A 13,117-nucleotide genomic window follows, 5' to 3' on the forward strand; every position below is an offset into this window, starting at 1 on the left:
TTACCATCCATTGTGGGGGCAGATCGAGTGACTGCTTCAAGTATCTGGTCGAAACGATCCTTAAAATAATAAATGGATGGAAGAACAAAACCTTGTCCATGGTAGGAATGGAGGTTCTTCTGTAAGCAGCGGCACAAGCAATCTCAGTTTTTGCGACGTCTGTATTCAAAATTTCAAAAAACATATGTAAAGGAATCACGGATGCTATCTCGCAATTCCGGTGGAGTGATGATGCCGATGAGAAGAAGATACATTGATTTACATGGTGAAGTGTGGATCCCAAAAAAGAGGGGTGGACTTGGTTTTCGTGATCCACACTGTTTTAACTTAGCTATGCTAGCAAAACAAGTGGGGAGGCTATTATGTGAACTTGATTCCCTTTATGCAAGTGTTTTATGAGCAAAATACTATCCTGATAGTAAATTTTTGAAAGCCAAGATGAAGAGTGGAGCATCTTTTACATGGCATAGTATCCTAGCCGGAATTCGGTGTTTCAATACAGGATGTATTTGGCGAGTGGTAGATGGATCCCAATTTGATATATGGGAAGATCCATGGATACCTAATAGCGCACATAGGAAGATTTTAACGCCAAGAGGAAAAATTGTGTACACCAAAGTGGAGGAATTGATTAGACCAATAACAGGAACATGGGATGAGGAGCTAGTGAGAGGGATTTTCTTTACGATTGATGCAAATAGAATTCTATCAATACCTATATCACCACACGGTATGCAGGACTTCGTTGCATGGAGACATTATAAGAATTCTCTTTTTTCAGTTAGATCATTATACTGAATGGAAGCAGAGAAAAGGAGAGAAATTTACAAGCCCCTTGATGGAGTTTGGGACTCATTATGGAATAGCTCAGTTACAGTAAAAATTTAAATATTTTCTTGGAGAAGTTTGCATGGAATTCTTCCATGTTATGGTGTCCTAGCTAACAGACATGTCCCTATTTCAAGTCAATGTCCACGGTGTGCAATCCATTGTGAAGAAATAAAACACGTTCTCTTCGAATGCGAAAACATGTGATAGAATTCTGGACTGAATTAGAGCTTCTATCAACTATCCAAATGCTTTACATATAGACATAGCTCGAAGTGCGGTCTTAGAGGAACTCTTGGTAAGTAATAATATTGGGGATGTTAAAGAATTAATCCTAACAACGGCGTGGTATATTTGGTGGATGAGAAGGCAGGGGATGCATGATGAGAAGGTACCACCTGTTATTGTTGCTGGCATGTCTATCCGAGTTATAACTGAAAATAATATAAGGGTGCTGAGGAAATCTTTAGTGAAAAGGAAGAGCTTTTGGATCAAACCAAAGAAGAACTTTGTTCTAATTAATGTAGATGCAAGTTTCAGTCTAGGGACTTTTAGAGGAGGAATTGGAGCTGTGATTCGATTTATTGCAGCATGCAACCATCCAATCCAATATGCTATTGATGCACACATACTCTTGAAGCAAAGGCTGTTAGCAGAGATTTGGCCCTTGCAAACGAAGTTGGATGTGCGCGCATTATCATCCAATCTGATTGCATGCAGGTCATCGAAACTCTTCAATCAGGCTGCTACTCGTTGACGGCTGCAACAACTCTATTTGAGAACATTTACGTGGAAGCTTCTAAGTTTTCTAAATGTGAGTTTAGTTTTTGTAATAGGGAAGGTAATGGAGTTGCAGATTGTTTAGCGAGGGAGAGGGAATCATCTCCTACTATTTGGGTACATAAACCGTCGGCTTTTATTGCTGTTTTCTTAATTGACGATGTAACTATTATATGACTGTTTCCAAACAAAACAACATAAGCGCATGTAAGATATCAGCCCTCCAGTGGGTCATGCATATAGAGAACTAAAAGAAATTCAACGACGATCAAATGGAAATCTAAATAACGAAAAAGTGACTTGCAGAAATACAAGTAACTTAGAATAATCAATATTTTTTTTTCTAATCAACTTAAAAATAGACGTTCATATACACGCGCATACACTCACCTCTATAAATGCATACACGTACATCCTATCCCTATAAGCACCTCTAGAAAAAACTGAATTGACAGATTAGATTTTGAAATTGACAAAGTCAACACAGGCATCTTGCGGTCGACAGGAACGTCGCGCCTCCCACTGAATGAATATTCCGCCTTTATAGGACACACCGTCTTTGTGAGACACAGAGATGATCAGACCTAATCAATCTAATCATTACATGATCAGACCTAGCCGTGCTGAGTATGTCTGGACTCACGGCATTTGCAGTTTTTCTGATTAAAACTTTGACCATGAATTGAAGAGCTGAAGCTATCGATTGGAGCTATTTAGAAACATTGCATATACAATCCAAGCATATCAATAGTAGTCCGTATAACAGATCAACATCACAATTTAGGGCCCGTTGAGAACCAGAATTTAACAAGAAATTGTTGCTGCATTTGTAGTACATTCAGGGAAATCAATTCAGGCGCTACACGCCTCTGAAGTCTGAACCCGAGCGTCGATGGCGTCATGGCGAGGACACGCCGGCCTATGGATCTGCCGGTGCGGACTCCGACGTTACCGAGAACCTCACGTGGTGGCGGGCCGGGATCCTGTCTGTGCCGGACGCGTCATCCGAAACCTTGGCGGACGCCGCCCCGCGCCGCGCGCCATTCTTCAGCACGCTCTTCCGTATGCCGTCGCCGTCGAACATGAACGCCGCGTGCATCGGCAGGCCGGTCTCGCCGTCGCCGTAGTCGTCGCTGCCCATGATGAGCTCCAGCGGAAGGTCGAAGTACGACGATGAGGGGGCAGCTTCCTCGTCGTCGAGGCCCAGGAGCCCCGAGGACCTCGACGAGAAGCGGCACTCGAACCGCTCGAGCGACACGGCCAGCGACACGGTGCTCTGCCGCGCCGTGCTCGGGTCGTCGAGGTCGGGTTCGGGCTCGACGTAGGCGGCTTCCGGGCCGCGGAGTTTCGCCGGAGTTGAACCCGCGGAGGAGCGCGCGTCGGCTTCCGGGCCGCGGAATTTCGCTGGAGTTAAACCCGCGGAGCAGCGCGCGTCGGCTTCCGGGCCGCGGAACGCCGCCGGAGATGAACCCGAGGAGGAGCGCGCGGCGGCTTCTGTTCCGGTAGAATGCGGCGGCCTGCTCCTCCTGGTGATCCCCGGGAGGTAGATGCAGCAGCCGAACGGAGCCGCTGCCTCGGCCCCGTGCTTCCCCTTGCTCCGGCGCGCGCCCGAGATGAGAGGCACGTCGCTTCCCCAGCGCTGCGGCGCGCTCGCCTTCCGCTCCGGAGAAGAGAGGAGGACGTCGAATTTGGTGTCCCCCAGCTCCAGCTCCAGCTCCCCGTCGGCGAAAGACTTTCTTCTCGGAACCTCCTTAGTCTCCGCCACGGACGCCGTCGCGGGGCGTGCCAAAGCCAGGTGCGCGTCCCACCTCGTGGGTGTAGCCGCCGTGGATGACAGGCGCGGCGACTGCGGCACACTGGAGCTGGCGCTGGCGCTGGCGGACCGCGCCGGAGCGTAGGCAGGCAGGTGTTGGTCGTCGACGGAGACGGAGGGGATGGGCAGCGGCCTATCGATGTCGACTCGGGAGAGCTGCCGGAGCGAGAATGGGTCGACGCCGATCTGCCTCTCCTCCGGCTCGTCTGGGTGCCCCTGCTGCCATTGGAAGCGGTCGACATCCCGGTGATGGGGCACGGGGTTGCTCGCCATGGTAGCTAGCTAGCTAGCGTCTCTGCAAGGGCGCGTGAACGAGGAGAAGAGGTTAGCCCGCAGCACCTGCTACTTTGATTGCTTCTGGGGGAGGGGCGCCATGACGGAAAAAAATCCTATGAGACCGGGTCTAATACCCCAGCATGATAGACCCACCCATGAGATAGTAAGTTTTTGACCCGACGGGCGACGGAGTATTCCGCATGGCATGCACGACAGCATGTACCGTGATCGTGCCCGGCCACCACTAGTACGTGGCTGCCTTTGCTTGATATATCAGAGGTTTGACCTGTATCAGTGATTCAATGGCATCTTCTTGTTTGGCTGGGATAGGGGCTCTTTGCTGGAAGTAGTGGCATACCCCGCTAGGTAGTGGGCCGCCAACTGCTGAACCTCCGGTTCTTGTCAGCTCACTGATTGATGCGACTTCAGGGCACTAATGTGGCACTTCTTGATGAGCATTTTATTGAGATGGATAAGGAGGCGATCTTGAACCCATTGAGCACGAGTGTACAACAGGATTTTTGGTCCTGGCATTATGAAAGGAAGAACTGATTGTTTACTGTCCATTCAGCTTAATGGGCATTAAGAAGCAGCGTGAAGATTCGCTTCGGGAAGCTCGATTGCTCCAACACATCACAAATGCACAAGTCTTGAAAGAAACTGTGGAAGGTTAAAGTACCATCCAAGTTTCGTGTCTTTGCATGGAGACTAGCTCACACGCCACTGCCTACTGGTAATGTTCGATTGAGGACAAATATAGCCCGTTCCAATATTTGGTCGGTTTGTAATGCAACTGAAGAATCATGGCGTTATTCACTCATCAATTGCAATATGGCTAGGAGTGTTTGGCAACTCATTAGTAAAGCCATCTGCAAAGTAAATATTTATTTTTCAGTTCTAGAACCTCATCTTGCAATCCACGTTGGTCCATTGATCCAAAAATTATATTACATTTAGTTAATATATACTTATTTTTGTGACCATCATTTTGCCAAAAGAAGCAGATCTAATTTTTTTTATAATCTCTTCCTTACCCCTTTATGTATTGTGACACCCCCGCATTGGAGCTAGACAAATTCCCTACCATAAGCCTAACCTAGAGCTCAAAAGCTTACAATGAAAGAATCGCTAACACACAACAGTGACTCTACAACTCAACAAGTAATACAAGCTTTAACAGAGCATAGAATCAAAGTATTACAAGCAGAGGTCACTGGACTATCATTTATTAATCAATGAAAGCTAGACAAAGCAAACTTAACAAAGGGTCTAAGAGGCCATAGCATGAGGCGACATCCCAGTCCATAGATTCCAGGTTGCCGCCTGTAAACTCCAAGCTGCTCGTCGATGTCGATATCCGTAGAGAACTCATATTCGATGGGAAACTTGCTCTACATCAAAATGTAACAAGCCGATGCTTAATTTCTGGAGCTATTTTGTATAATGCTAGTTTTCCTTTGTAAGACCAGAGAGAGAAATTTTTTGACTACTTAGATCATTTAAAAGGGGATAAGAGAGCAATATCACTCTCTAGAGATCATCATATCAGATCCGTCGAATCATCATCATCACCTAAACCTGTCAACTAGGATCACCTCCTCAATCAACCCAGACAAGGCATCTGTATTCACACTTTGATTGCCAAGTTTTACGGTCATGTTAATGTTTTCTATGATCCCAACGTCCGTTCCTATGTCATCCGTAACCGTCGACACGATTTTTCGAAAAGATTTAACTATGCATGGGCATACACATTTACCGATAGGTACCAATCGGCTGACAGTTAACGCCAAGTTATTATTTATCTTCCTTGGATAAACGACAGAGGGTGGTTGACCTTTACCTTTTTGTTACTTCGCCTAGACCATGAGTCATGCGTTAGAGTAGCCCGCCGCAACGGGTCAAGTCTCAAAGTCGGTCCCTAAGTTGTAAGTCAAGGCCAAGATATGGAGACACACTCTTCTTGACCTCGGATATGCCCTATATGCTATGCAAATTTTCACAAACTTTTTCTATGTGAACGTCCAAATAATAACCAAACTATGTGAATCATGGAATATACTAGGAAAAGTTGGGGTCGAGGGGGTTCCCATAGGCTCCCGTGTGGTTGTATGCTTAGTCTTGGTTAAGGAGGCGAGAACTCGGGTCTTAGGGTCGGCAAGAACGAGTCAAACAATCACATACCAATGTGGCAGCCATCCGACTTTAAGAAGGTTTAATCACATCAATCATATCATGTCATCTTGCCATTCTCGGTCCAGTCGTAGTTCTAATTCATCAACCGGATGGACCAGAATGTCACAATTAAACATGGCTAAGCACAAAATATACAACGACTCTAGCGATGGACATAAGCCTAAACCTAGTCCTGCTAGGAGCAGTGGATCAGGGAATATAGGCTACTAGGATGGAACATGCAACAAATAGGATAACTCAGTCCATCGACAAAAGACTTTGGAATCGTATGTGAGTAACCAGAAGTTGAAATACTTCAAAATCATGTGTTCTTACATTCTCCTTCAGCGAACGAGTATTGATCTTCGGTGTTACCGATCTCCATTGTCTCGAGCACGTTCTCTAATAGGCGCAAAAAATGCTACAAAAAGAGAAATATATAATTTTATTTTTGAGTAAAATAGCAGCAATCATGATTTCTTTGTACCTCTAATGTTACCCCATAGAAAAAAATGGGAAGAAAGTTTTGTGTTGAAGTTTTTTCACAAGGAATGAAAGAACACCACACCGAGAGAAATCAAAGAATGGTGAATACCATAAGCTTGGGAATACCCAAAGCACCCCACTAGACTCATATTAAATCTCTCGGTTTGCACACTTCTAAATTTTGTTTTTTGAGCAACATAGAATTCTCGCAAAAACTTGGAGCGTCTTTTGTTAGTTTTGTGTCTAATTTTGCTTTGAAATAAATATTACCATCATCACTGTTGAAAAAATCATCCGATTCAACGATATACTAAAATAAATTATCATATTCTTGAATGCCTCCATGAAAGTGAGTTGCATGTTATAAAAAGATGAAGAGGGATGCATTAAAAGCTGAAATTTATATTGTGCATAGTACTATTAGTTTTAAATGCGTTATTGAGTGAAAAGAGATGATATTAAATAAGAAAAGGGCCTATGTGCCTATGACTATTTTTGGTAAAACTTTTACCTAGGCTTTTCTACCTTGTGTAGATGATTTGAAATACTTCAACCAATTAACCTAACCTAGTGCTTACCAACCCAAATCAAGTGAGAAACAAAAATAAGTTAAACATATGCATGGAGGCATATGTGGCACTTAGCCATAATATCAATTCTTGACCTATGCACCCACACTTTCCCCAAATGGTTTGAAACTCTTATCAAACTCAATCTAACCCTAAATATATCCTCACACATGCCCAATTGGATCAAGAGAACCACAATGGAAAAATAAGAAAAATCCAATTCAACACACACATGTGCCTATGGACATTTTGCAAATCTTTGACCTAGAACAATTTGGCTTTCACCATTAGTTGTACTAGCACAAAACCCGTGCGTTGCTACGGTGTCGTAAAATCAACTAAACTTACTTTTATATGTTTAGATTTGTAATAAAGATCACAATACTTCAATTTAATTAATATATCAATACATAAATTATGTGAGTTTTCTTGGGGATCAACATGTCTATAGCCTCGCATGGGGACATTTTTTTTTATCTTGCACGATGACACCGATCCGATCTCAATCAACCAATCCAATTCTCTCGAAGGATATGAAGTTATGGTTCACCTTCAAAATTCTTTTCAAAACCAATATTCCACACAGAAGTGCCTATTATAATAATTTAATAAGTGCTCACAAATCTAAAAAATAATATGATGTAATTTATAGCTATCAAAATTTATTTTATTTCATTTTGTTTTTTATTTGTACAAGTGTTTGTCTCTACCGACGTCTAAATCATGAAATTACTGACATGCGATGTCGTGAAAGAAAAAATTAATAAGAGGAAACAAACAATCCTAGTGTTCCTTTTTTTTGAAGGCGGAGAGCAAAGAGACGAAACAAATTCTTCGTCCACTGCATTTTGTGTTCCCAATGGCTTCCCTTTTTCATAAATGTAATAGATAGATGGAGTAAAAATGAAAACTGACGAGGAGATAAGATAAGACTCTATCCATTTAGTCGTCATCGTTCTCAGCACCGCGTTCCGCTGGACTCGGTGGTGGTCGCCACTGATTTCTTTCCCTGCGCCGGCATCTTTTTCTCGGTTCCCCTCCCAAATCTTCCGATCCAGCGCCGCCCGGCCAGTGCTCTATGTTATTCCTTCCTGGCTCTCTCTTCTCGTGTCAGGTCCATGACACCGTAATTAGGCATCCCGTATGGTGAACGGTGCTATTGCTTGTTGACTTCAGAGGCTGCTTGGGATTGAGGCTACTTGCGACCTATTAAAACTGGTCAGACTTGTTCTTAAAGCGCGAGGTGGGACTATTTAAAACAAGAATCACTGTTACATTACGAACCACGTCGTGAGTTCAATTCCACTAACAGGGGATTTTTTTTGCTGCTTTTACAAAGCCCAAGCGACCTGTGGCTCCGCGGCCCACGGCCCACGGCCTCTAGCATATATTCCATCGCGCTCGCAGCTCTACCTTCTCCTGTGGTTCGCTGCCTGCATCCTCTTTCGTTTGGGTCGAGGGATCGTTCGGCGCACGAACCACTTTATTTACTTGACGGTGGCAAGTACCGTAATTGTGATAGAAAAATATGGGTAATTAAAAAACGGACAAAAAATTGGGGAGAAACCTTACTTCCTTTATTAGTAGGTAAAGATTATGTTACTAAACACTTATTAAAACTTTTGGAATCAAACAAAATCAAATCAAATCAAATTTGAACTCAAATTTTGATCACATGCAATGATGGTCAAAGCTGCCAATTTCAGTCTAGTCACTACTTTGAGCCCCTGGATTTGGAGATTTTCAAACCAAACAATTCCAATTCTTTGCACCTCATCCAAGTTCACATAAAGGTGAACAACGTTTGTAAAGACCACCATATCAAATTCATCTTGGATCAAAAACTATGCTCAAGCAAAGTTGGGACTTTTTAACAACTTCAACATCACCCCAATTTGCAATTTTTGTATTTCTTTTATTTTTAAAATTCCACCACCACCAATGTGTGTTGTTGATCATCTGAAGCAAGTCCATTTCAGCTCATCCAAATTTTCCAAAAACATTTGCATGAAACAAAATTTGACAACACATGTGATTCAAATCTACCCCAAATCCCCAAAACACTATTCCAAATAGTAGTGGCCAACCCTACTCCACCCTGGTGCCCTACCCTGCTCCTGGTCCCTCTCAAGCAAACCTTGGCATAGCAACCCTAGCAAGAGAACCACAAATGGCATAGACATGGCCATGCCGGCCATGTTCCACATGGCCACCCTCCCCTCTCTCCTCTCACCACAAAACCCTGCCACCATGTCACATTGATTCCCCTTGGTCTCCTGGACAAGCTGGTGGCCGCCATGGCCGGAGAAAAGCACCACACTGGTGGCACGCGTCGCGCCCAGGACGGCCCAGACCATGCCGTTCACGGCGTGGGCACGCACACGGACGCGCCACGGCCACCCGTCGCCCCGACGAGCTGCGCACCCCCTAGCCCCCCTCTTAGCACGTTGAGCATCTCCGCCGCACCTGCAACCCACCAGACACGCCCCGTTGCCCGCGCGAGCACTGCCGCCGTCGACATCGTCGCTGCTTCTCCGCACCCGTGCCGCACGGCATCGACCTCGCCAGCGCTCACCCGACCACCTCCTAACTCGCCAGCATGCTCCATAGCTTCGCCTCGACATCAGCTACCTAGCGCCGCCCTCGCCTACCCTTCTCGCTCGCCGGAAATGCCGCGCCCTTGTCGACATGGCCGCAGACCCACGGCCACCTCGCGCTCCTATAAAAGGAGAGCTCCTCCTCCTCAATTGAGCACCCCAACTCACTCCCCTACCTCCTCTGAGCCTCCTCGCACCTTCTCCGCTCCACATTGCTCACCACCGCCGCCCAATTCCAACCTCACTGCCCGTGCTCCTCCGCAGAAGCTCGCCGGAGCTAGACGCCACCCCGGGAGCTGCAGTTTGTTCGAGAAGCTCCGCCGTCGTCTGCAACGCCTCCCTGCACCAACGCCGCCGCTCGCCGGAGCCCCTGATCGCCGTCGACCTCCTAGTCTCGTCGCGCCCGTAAGCCCATTCTCGCCAGAGAAGACGACGATAGTGCACCACACGATCGCGTTCTAATCCGACGGCCCGCATCCTCCCGTACCGCTTCGGCGTATTAAACCCGCTGACGTGTGGAGCCCCTTGTCAGACGGCCCGTTACGCGCTGAAGCGTAGCTGGGCCAGCCCGTTAGGCTTTTCCCGCGCGAGCCCTGTAATTCGAATTTGAGTTAATCCAATTCAATAAAAATGCAAACTGGTGTCCAATTCAAATTAAAATAGTTTCAAATCTACTGAACCAATTTTGACCAACTTTATATTGTTGGAAAGCTTATGAAAAGCTCTATCCAACCACACTGGTTTCACACAAAAATCTTTTGTAGAATTAATGTGACAAAAAGACCAAGTCAGGGACTTTTGCACCTTCAAACAATTATTAAAAATCAACCAAAAATGATATTAAGTTGATTTCAACTCTCATAGCTCACATTTCACTTACACTAATTGTTTCTATAAAAATATGGTATGGTTACTTGAGTGATCATGGCCTAGTTTAAATAAAGGACTATATGGCTATTTTAATTAGTTGATATTGTCCAAAACTATATAATAAATCATATGAGAGGCTTGCTCTCATTTAAACCTTGTCCCAAGTACTTTCATATGAAGTATTGAACCTGGTCTAATTACTCTCACATGGAATTACTTGGTGATATTAAATCATAATGATGGTAGTGTTAAATTGCATGAGGTGCTCTACCTCATTTAAATCATTTTCCCAAATGATGATTATGAATGGTTGACCTTGGTCAACATGGATTCATAGGTTATTCATTTGAGGAGATTAATCTTAACAAGAATCAATGAGAGGAAATTATTTCCTCAAGGACTTGAATAGAAACCCTAAAGTAATAAGTGTAATGAGAGGAAATTATTTCTCTAACACTAAGTAAGAAAACCCTAGTATAATGATTGGTAGCAATGTTAAGTGATGATGCTAGATCATTTTTAGTGAGCCATTAAGGCTAATTAAGACTACTTAAGTATTGTTTGGTGATTGTATCCTCGTATTCGTTTATAGACGCTAGTACCGGAGACTATCAAGAGGAGGAGGTATTCTACCAAGAAGAAGAAGAAGAGCACTTTGATCACCTCACCAACCAAGGCAAGCTAGACTAATGCAAGTTATATTTTTGCAAGCTAATATTCCTGCAAGTGCAAAGCCCCTTTGGGGCAAGGCACCATTAGTCTTACCTTACTTACAATGATCCCATCCCAAGTTTTTACCTTACAAGTTTTTACTTGGTTTATTAAAGAAGTTACTTTTATAGTTAACTTTGGTGTAAGTTTAGTGTGTTATTAGAGTAGCAAAGTTAGCCTCAAAAATGGCCAAGCAAGATAGCACCCCTCATTACTAGTGCTAGTGCTAACAACTAAAATTGACTACTCTAAATGGGAACATGTGATTTGAAATGATTTTGAAAACTTTGGAATGATGAGTGATTCTATTGAAAGATCTTTGAAGGTGAATATGACCTGAATGACATGGTGAATTTTGACTAAAACTGATATTGGTTTGGATGCGATACCTTTCCAATTTTTGAGTACCCCCACAATACCTGATTATGGGTAGGGCTTAACTGGAAGTTTATACATCTTAGTATGGGTTTCCTCTGAACAAGCATCATAGGGGTTATGCCGAGGCTGCCTCCGTTGTATGAGAAATGATGTGAAATGAGGTGAATATACGGCCAAGCCCAGTGCAGTTCCCAGGTTGACAGTTGGTCTTCACTGGGAGGCCAAGCTCATGGGGAGAGGTACCTATACTAGGGTATGTAAGTGAAAGGTTATGGTTGATGATCCGCGTACTGAGTTACGATGATTCGGGGTTATCCCCGACGGATGTAATCAAATATTGTGGCACAAGTGTGCAACCTCTGCAGAGTGTAAATCTATTCGAATAGCCGTGTCCACGGTTACGGGCGGTTGGAAAGGCCATACTATACCAGTTGTCGGTGGTTTTCTTGAAAAGAGTTGATGAACAGAATTGGTGACTTGAATTGAATCAGAACTAAGTTGTGGGAATGACACTAATGTTCCCACTAGAGTTAGTTAGCATATGAAGAGTCTTTTATGAAATGCTTGTGAACTAAAATTGGCTTTATGCAAATAAACCTAGAGCTTAGCACTTCTTTATTAGAATTGATAGTACTTACACTAGTATTAGTTTGCGAGTACTTTAAAGTACTCACGGTTGTGTCCCTGGCTATTCAAATGGCCAGACTATGAAGAAGAGCAGCAGTACCAGGAGGACGGACATCAGGACGTCTACGACAACTAGGGAATCTTCTGACGTCAGACGTTGGCCTGTGGATTAGATAGTCCACTTCCGTTACGCTTCCGCTATGTAATATGTTCGTTGATCATTAGATCAACTATTTGTGTAATCTTGGATCATGTGATCTCTATTTGTAAGACGACTATGGTATTTAATGAATGATGACTTATGATATTCGACTGTTATGTCTCGCAACAAAAATATTCCTAGGATTGCGATGTATGGCATAATAGGCATCTGGACTTAAAAATCCGGGTGTTGCCAAGTTGGTATCAGAGCCATTGTTTTACCTTAGGAGACCCTAGTTAGAATGGACGTCTGCAAAACTTAGTTTCAAAACCAAAGAAGTGAATATTTGTGAAAAACTTAGTCTCACTCTTATCATTGAGATCTTTTTCAAAATGAGAAGTTCATGCTCTACTTTTTCCTTGTAGAACTACATAAAACTTTACACACTTGACCACTTCTTTAACTTACTCATCCTAATTGCTCACAGATGGAGTACACCTGCAAGTCCTATCAGCTTGGCCACGGAGGAAACCTAATGTTCGAGAAGGATTTGGAGCAACTAGTGGAATATCTAGGACGCCCATACCCCGAGTTCTTCGGAATACCCCTCAATAATCAGTTGGGAGGACCACCTCCGACAGGAAGTTACTGCAGATCTGCGAAGAAAGCCCGGAGCCCCAATATGGGAAACCTTTTGGTTTTCTGTAACGGGAAACACCTGGAAGGAAGGACTAGTCAGAGCTATGCAAGAAGCAATTGCCCGTCTGTGTGGACAAAATGAGACCAAGATCCAGAACACTCGCTTCATCTACTACCCAAGACATGACCCCATGGGAAGACCGATGACCATGCCCCAGCACACGGA

Source organism: Lolium rigidum, chromosome 7, assembly GCF_022539505.1.
Source record: "Lolium rigidum isolate FL_2022 chromosome 7, APGP_CSIRO_Lrig_0.1, whole genome shotgun sequence".
Taxonomy (NCBI): Eukaryota; Viridiplantae; Streptophyta; class Magnoliopsida; order Poales; family Poaceae; genus Lolium; species Lolium rigidum.